We start from the raw sequence: 8960 nt of genomic DNA on the forward strand, positions 1-8960 counted from the left end.
GTTCCCATTCAGTTCAAAATGGAAGAAGAGTTTGATGACTTGGGCGTCTATACTCTTTGTCCAAGGTCTTTCAAAACACAATAAAATAAATCCATCCAATCCATCCATTTCCTTCCTCTTATCCTGTTGGGGGGGTGGGAGGGCTGGAGCCTATCCCAGCAGCTTTCGGGGCGTGAGGCAGGGTTCACCCTGGATGGGACGCCAAACGATCGCAGGGCCAACATATACAGAGAGATAACCGTTAACACTCACAGCCATGCCTACAGTCAATTTAGAGTATCAATCAGCCTGGTCCCCATTTGCATGGCTTCGGACTGTGGGAGGAAGCTGGAGTACCAGGAGAGAACCCACGCAGGCACAGGGAGAACATTCAAACTCGACAGCCGAGCCGGCCCTCGAACCCGGAACCTTGCCGTGGGATGACAGTGTTAACCACTGCACCAACGTGCCACCATTGAATTAAAAAAAAAAGTACCACATCCAAAACTAACTGATAGAGGAGCTTCTTAAACACACTAGGCATGATGCAGGATTCTATGGATAAGGAATGGTCTCTTGGACTCAAATACATTAGTAGACTTATTTAAAAACGAGTTGAAAAATATTAAGGCAATGCTGAAAGGCAGAAATGCTACAATGCTGCATGTCTTTTTTTAAGGCAGTGGGGCTCAAACATAGATGTCAGCTGGTGCGAAGAAAACAATCAACTTGACATGTATTTGTCTGACGAAAAACACAAAATCTTCAGGTCATGTAAAGAATACAAGGTGTAGCAGCAGGCTGACAACACTCATTAAAGACAGCAGGTACGGCAAGCTAGGACACATACAGGAAGTAGCTACATTTTAATTTAGCTCAGGAAATACACTAAATTACAACTGTATCTCTTTTTTAAAACACAAAAAGTTAGTTGACTTTCTCTGTTTGGCGTACTCTTGACTGCAGTGCTCCACATTACACATGTAAACAAATCCTGCAGCTTCCCCACAGTAACCATTTAAATTATGCTATGACTAATTACTCAGGCTGGACTGAAATTTAATTTCAATCAGATGGATATCCTGTTCGTGTTGGGAGATATCTTGTATGGAGTTTTGTTTTTTTTTTCCTTCTCCATATTGGATTTAATGAAACATTATTCACAGGCCATATATTTCTTCTAATCTAGTAGAAAAATTGTACAAATGATCCTCAGACCAATTTTCACAAAATCATAAAGACTTCGATTTTCAAAGCAGTTCATTCATCTTAGCCAATGAAACTCTATGATGCCTTCACACCAAAACAAGTTATATAGAGCCTGCATGAGGTATTGGAAAAATAAAAGAATAATAGGTTTCTCAAACTTGCTTGTCCAACCAAATCATGGACAAATATAAGTTTATTTGTCATACCAACCTTTTACCTGTTGACATGAAATTTGTTATCTTATAGCTACACTTGATCCAATCAAGTTTCCATGGCAACTGTATCTTGCCGCTTGCAGCTATATATTTTGTTTGCCGTTACCATATCAGTAGTGAGAGGTGCATCAGTCCTGTCACTTTTAATTGACACAAAAATCACAGAAACAGTATTTTTTTTACTGTTTATCCCTACCAATCTTCACCACATTTTTTTCAGCTACATTGGAAAATGGCAACAGTATTGATTGATTGATGGAGGAGCACAATCAGAAAAAATTCACACCACATGGCATCAGAAGGACTGTTTGTGTATCTCACAGTTTCTTGAGATCATTTCATTTCATGTAGTTACTTCTTTATCATATGATGCGTGCAACTGATATGTTTCCTCTACTTAACTGTTTAAGGTTTATAATAATGATGGTGCTTATCCTGATCTCACACTGTTACCACACCAACAAATAGGACCCTTTACATTCCCGACATCAGACGTAAAACCTCCTTTAATAATTTCCTCTAAAATTTTGCTGTTGAGCTTCATTTGCATTCGAAGCTGCACTGTCTGCCACTGCTGTTCCCTAATGATGCCTAAGCACGACGGGGAATAAATGTTTACAACAACACGACTGACTGCTCACACACACAACATCAATAACACACAAATCACATCGAGGTGAAGGCAGCCACCCACGTATAAACATTCACGAACACACACACACACACACACACACACACACACACACACACACACACACACACTCACCCGCAAGGTATGTGACTGGTCAGGATTCAGAACCTAACCCTTAGTGGATGAGTCATTTATGGTGTCATTTGCTTGGACAGCAATTCAAACAAATGGCAGGAGAAAGGTACAAGAAAGGAACACACTTGTTTATAACCAATATAATAAACCATTTGAATGTTCTTTCTGTCAGATTGCATTTAATTTTATCTCTGACATACCAAAAATAAAATAATAATTCCATGTATGTGTGTGTGTGTGTGTGTGGGGGGGGGGGATATTAATTTGGCACCATTTCCATCCTGCTCACTAATATTCATTCATTCATTCATCGTCTTCCGCTTATTCCTTTCTATTAAGGGTCGTGGGGGGGCTGGAGCCTATCCCAGCTTCTACAGGCGAGAGGCGGGGTTCACCCTGGACAGGTTGCCAGTCCATCGCAGGGCCAACATACAGAGACAAACAACCATTCACACAGCTGGAGTACCAGAGAGAACCCGCACAGGAACAGGGAGAACATGGAGACTCCACACAGAAAGATCCCGTGCCTGAGCCAGGACTCAAACTCAGAACCTTCTTGCTGTGAGGCGACAGTGCTGACCACTGCACCACCGTGCAGCCCCTCACTAATATTGACAATACATTTAGGCGCTCATGGCCTCTAGTGCTGTCTTAGACTTTACTCTAATTTTCTGGACATGAACCATCTATGAACCCCATTGCTAATGGGTTTTTTAAAAAAAAAAATTTCGGAAATTCTTCCCTCTCCTTTCTATCTCCATTTATCAGAACAGTGGTCTACTAGCAAGCAGCTGTATGCCTTGTAGCTGTGTGGTGGTATACATAATGCTGCAGAGCCAGGAGAGTTTCACTGCGTCACTTAAACCGAAATGTCTTTTGTTCTGCTGAACTTTGCCTCAGCGTGCTGAGCTATTTCCTCCTCCTCAGCCCCCAGGGCACTGGCCAGCACTAAAGCAAATAGGAAGCCTAAAACTAGATGTGACTGAGATGACATTCAACTGTAGCCATGAAGGAGGATGAATACACACACAAGTTCATAACTATTTATGACCAATTCCCCATAGTTTACCAAATTTTAGATGAGTCATCTTAAATTCAGTCATTACTTTTTTTTAATGGCCCTTTTAGAGCAGTCTGTGAGCCACCATCAAAGATGCTCATAATCACATAATTTTGCATAAACAGTGTGGTTGGAAAACAGTGCTTTATTTCAATAAATTGATCACAGATGGACTGCACGGTGATGCAGTGGTCAGCACTGTTGCCTCACAGCAAGGAGGTTCCGGGTTCGAGTCCCGGCTCGGGCGTGGGATCTTTCTGTGTGGAGTCTGCATGTTCTCCCTGTTCCTGTGTGGGTTCTCTCTGGTACTCCAGCTTCCTCCCACAGTCCAAAGACATGCAATTGGGGACGAGGCTGATTGGATACTCTAAATTGACCGTAGGTGTGAATGGTTGTTTGATGGATGGATGATTACAGATAGCAACTAGTCTGCTTAAGGAAAAAAAGAAATTCACAGTAAAAGCGTGACATACGCATTTACCAAAATCAGTTTGAACAGAAGATTATCAAATGCTTGCCACGGCCAAAATTGTCATTCATTTTGATAAAATAATGAAATACAAAACAAGTAAGTAACTGGATACATTTTTTAATTCACTTGACAGTCCAATAGTAAAAAGTGATTCACACACACACACACACACACACAAAAATGTATTGCCTACATTTTAAAAAAGGGATGTGCATATACTGTACAGAACTGGCAAAAGTGCACATTCATCATTCAAGACTCTGGCAAAATTTGAATCTCTGATTCAATCAATTACTCAAAGAAAAGAAATGCAGGCTCTTAAATGTACATCATGTATTTTTTCTGCTTTTCCTTCAGTATTAGCTTCATCCATGTCGTCACTCACTTGATGCTACTGCTCTGACACAGCATAGACAACACATTCTTAACTAGACAAGACACCACTTTGTGTTCAAGTGTCCCTTACATGACTCTGTTGTTCTTTTTATTTAGTGACTATGACCAATATGTTCATCAAGATCCTTCATCTTTCTCCCTCTTCCTTTCAATTTTTTTGGCGAGTTGCAACAAACCCATATAGCATTACTGCCCCCTATGTGGGAGATTGAAAAAAACATCTGCTCCTGAACAGAACTTTTCTGTTTCTCTTCTTACGCCTATCATTGTTGTTTTGTTGCATCAAAAGTCAATTTTGAGCCTGTTTATGAAGTAGAAAGAACATTTATATGTGTGTTAAATGGAGGGAGAAAAAGTAAAACGTTCTCAAGAAAAAAATCAAGCACAGAGGAACCTGAAAATTTTTTTAGCTTTTTTTTACTACAAATATGGCAAACAAGCCTGGATGTAAAAATATCACGGCAGAGAAGAAAAAGCAAAAGAGCAGAAATTTTGCATTCTTTATGTTTCGGGCTTTTTTCAGGGAGCAGTGAGGGCTGCACCTCAACATGCTTATCACAGTCAACAGACAGTGACTGTGACACATGCTTTTGTCTCAACTGCTCTCATCCTCTCATTTTTTACCTCCACCCGCTTCCTTTTCAGTTCACCTCTATTATCACAGAACAAACAAACAGGTATCCTCCAATTAGTGCTGTCACACCCTCTGTAATGGATGGATATGCTATAAATATGTGACAAGAAAGGGTTGCCATTCTCTATGTGAACGTGTTGTGGTTCACCATGATGGCGTAGCCAAGGACAGCCTGCAGCGGTGATACAGCCCTCATTGTTGCTTACGCTAGACGAGACCATCATAGCTGTGGTGGGTGGGATTTCAGGCTTTCACAGCTAAGAGGTCTGGCTTATGTATCCAGGGAGTCATTTGTTAGTTTTGCCTGCTTCAGTGTGCTACAACACTGGAGAGTGTTGCCCTGAGCCTTCGGCAGTTTAAGATCCTCATGCATTATTGTCCTTCTTCTCTTCTGTCATAGCTCCTCACTCACTCCCAGCTTTTAGAGTAATAAAGACAACGCAGTGTAAATCACCCATTTGAGGAATTTAAAAATGCAAAACTGAGAATGGGATTAGCAAACTCTTCCTGCATGACTAGAAAAGCTTTTAAATAAGGTCCCTTCCGGTAAATTTGATTATTGAACTTGAGATGGCATGTTATGAGGCGGAATTAAAAAATGGAGTCCCCCTACAATCCTTAACAGGATAAAGGGTTTATGATTGATGGCTGGATGTACCTCCTGAGTGACTAGGGATGCAAATAACCATTCTTGCTAACTTCTCACTGAGCGTATGTACATTGTGTATTTCTATACATAATGAAAACTGAGGTGTGATGTTCCTCTTAAATAGATTAAAAAAAAAGAAAGAATTGCACCCGATACACTTGTAAACATATTCTAAAAGTTTCCTATTCAAAGGCTTCGTTGCACTCGTTCTACAGTGTGGTAGTAGAACTCGTCCTGCTGTTGCGGCTTTAGTACCGTACGAATGCACTTCAGAGCAGAAATCAATTTCATTGGAGAAAACTCTTGGAACATGAGAGGAAATTACATTCTTCATAAATATCAAGGACCTAATGGATCATGAACTTTAAGCCAATTCTGATTAGAATGCATCCAGTCAACGTTTGATCTGTAGGAGCCAGCAAGGGCAAGTTTGCAGCCTGTTTTGTAAAATATGAAGTATGCTTAGGTCAGGTTTAGAGGTGGAGGCCCAAATTACAGAACAGTCGTCAAGATGGCATAATACGTCTGTCTGAACACCTTTTCTCCATAGAGCAGCTGATAAGATGGCACATTTCTGGACTACAGCAATAGTTCTACTCATCTTAGCAGCTGTCAGCCCAACATGATCAGTACAGGACAGTGTTACAAATGGAAAGTCCTAGAAGCTTTATCTTTCTCTCCTGCTTGACTGGCTGTCCAGAAATCTGCAAATCAAACGTAGGCTCAGTGGCAAGACTATGCCATGATCCAAAGACAGTGCTCACAGTTTTTAATATGTTTAAAACAAGTCTATTTGCTGTAACCCACTTCACCACTGCATCTTGTGACAGAACAGACTTAAGTTTACAACATGTAGATGCAGAACAATACAGAGTAGAGTCGTCGACACATGAAACCAAAGTGGATTTTTGAATAAAGAGGGAGATCATTTGTAAGAATTGAAAATATGTGGACCCAAACAACCTCCTTGCGGTAAACCACAATCAATATTAATGCTAGTGGACAGAGTACCATTTAAGAGAACCCGCTGAGTTCTTAATGATAAGTAATTCTCAAACCAAGAGACTGCTGTAGGTCCAAAACCACAGTGTGTTAGTTTTTCAATCAACAATGTGAGGTCAATAAGGACAAAAGCAGCGCTGAAGTCCAACATAACAGCACCAAGTAACATTGAATTGTCAGTCCCCCTTAACCAATCATCGGTCATTTTTACCAAGACTGTACAAATGGAATGACCCTGTCTGGGTGCATGTTGTGCACAACTAGGATTGTCATAGGTCTACGGTGGTCTACAGTTAGGACCACTGAATGTAGATGCGGGATCTTTTGGTATGGGAATGATTTTTCCCTGTTTCCAGTGCTTTGGACAGGTTCCATTTGACTGACAGGGATTAAATATATGACAAACAGGAAGAGCTATATAATCAACAGCTATTCTGAATTATTTACCATCAAAAAAATCTGTGCCAGCAGAGTTGTCTCGAAACATGGACCGGAATATTTTTTTCAACCTCCTTGATTTCAACCAAATTGAACTCAGAAGTACAATGTTTGCCGCTCATTATGAGATCATCAGTGAGCTTACATGATTCGTTGTTTACATTTGCGCATAAGCGCCCCCTTCATTTTTCAGCTTTATCCACGAAATAATTATGAAGGTAGTTTGACATATCCTTAGGCTTAGTAATAAATACACGATTATCAGTTTCAGTGAAGGATGCAGAATTACTGGTACACCTGCCTATTATTTCATTCATCACCGTCCACCATTTCTTACTGTCATGCTGCGCTCTATCAATTTTTTGCCTTTTTTTTTACTCTGATCACTTTCATAAATTGATTCCTTATTTTACAATGTGTATTTTTATCATAGATAAAACCAGAGGCAACCTAGTATCTTTTTTTACCACATCTTTATTAACTTTGATTGTTATTTTTTAATGAAGTGTGAAAAACACAAAAAAACAAGTCCTGCCAAGTCAAAACCTGGTGATAATGGAATGGATATGATGTAAATTGGACCTCCCATTTTACAAAGACTCATCCAAATGTCAGAAACAACTCAGCCTCTTTTCATTTTTTTTTTCATATGACTGTTTGTTTTAGAGAAACTCCATACTTCTTGTGTGGTATTCAAAAATGTGTTCATAATGTTTGGTCGTTCATTTTATCAAAATACTTTCAATAACTTATCCTTTTCAATGCAAATGCATTAGGTGTGGAATTTGTTTTTCCAAAATTGGCAAGTGAGTTTGGTAAAGTAAGTCATTCATTTTTGTGCAACGCCAAGATAGGCATGTCTTCCCATTTGGACTGCACCATTGCAGTTGGTTATCAAAATTATTCTGATAAGTTTTCATTGACAGCGTATATACAATATTTGCCAATTTCAATCCAAACATGAACAACAAAAAAATCTAGGTGCAATTTTGTGCCACAGTGGCTCCTACCACCAACAAATTTGGTAAAGCTGTTCAGGGGTACAGGAATAAAATGTAGAAAAGTAAAATTTAAAGGTAAAGTTTAATTTTGATTGGACCAACTTTTGCCCAGATACACACATGGATTTGTTTGCTTTGGACTGTTTCTTTGGATTTTACCTGTGTTAAAGAGTCCATTGAACTATTTTTTTACACATCTGATGTTACACCCACCTTGGTCTTCCCCCAGTGCCCCCTTCCCTCCTTGTGTGCGTTTCCTCCTTCCTCCTCAGGGGCGGGTCCCAATGGTGGCAGCTGCTGACTGGCACACCTGCTACTCATCAACTCATCACTGTCCAGCTTAAATGCTCCGGTTCTCCACCCACTCCCCACCAGATCTTTACAGTCTACCATGTGGTGTCTGTGTCAGGCCCCTCGAGTATTGTTTTTTTTTATCACTTGCTACCTCGAGTTTTGATCTCCTGTGCTTCCTGTCTCACGTCTTCGCTCTGCTCTCCTACCTCCCCAGAATCCCTGGCCGTGCCAGTTAGCAGCCAAAAGGACCCTCTCCCTCCTTGACCTCAATCCTCCCTGGGCCTCATCCTGGACCTCCTCCTCCGTCTGTCACCACCGTCAGTTACCCCGCTGAACCACCAGCAGCCCCCACACTCCCTCTGCCATTCACCCCTCAGTGCCTTGAATAAATCGTGTTTTCGAGCTAACCCGTGTCTGCCTGTTTGGTCCATCAGCCGACTGTTTGGTCCATCAGCCACCTGTTGCAACATCTAAGGTCCTATTCTGAGAGCGCCAGCTTTATTTAATGAAAAGCCTGGAGCACTGGAGAATCCTGTGTTACTACAGCACTGCACAGCAATCTCTGTTTGAACTGCAACATTTTTTTATAACCTTTGCATTTTTGGGGTAGTCAAAACTTTTTTGCAAACTTTTCATGTATGTTTGTTAGGGGTGCAAAGATACAAAGAGATCACGGTTCGATACATACCTTGGTTTTGAGGTCGGTAATTTAAATAAAATTATCAAATTAACAAAATATCTAAAAAATAAGCTTTCAAATAAAATGTTCTCAAATAAAAATACATAAAATATTATAAAACTAAATTCCTCAGAGTTTGAGGTAGCTCAGATTAACAAACGTCAAA

General features: G+C 40.4%; 1 protein-coding gene across 1 annotated transcript in view; it reads left to right on the top strand.

The window, feature by feature from the left end:
• Positions 1-8490, top strand: part of LOC147263935 (putative G protein-coupled receptor 85) — a 47073-nt gene extending 38583 nt beyond the window's left edge. The window contains exon 3 of the transcript XR_015112643.1: positions 8330-8490. The gene's annotated coding sequence lies outside the window, so the exon portion shown is untranslated. The remainder of the gene's footprint in view (positions 1-8329) is intronic.
• The last annotated feature ends 470 nt before the right edge of the window (positions 8491-8960 follow it).

This window comes from Aulostomus chinensis, chromosome 4 (genome assembly GCF_037954235.1).
Source record: "Aulostomus chinensis isolate RoL2024-O1b breed Wild chromosome 4, RoL_Achi_v1.0, whole genome shotgun sequence".
Lineage (NCBI taxonomy): Eukaryota > Metazoa > Chordata > Actinopteri > Syngnathiformes > Aulostomidae > Aulostomus > Aulostomus chinensis.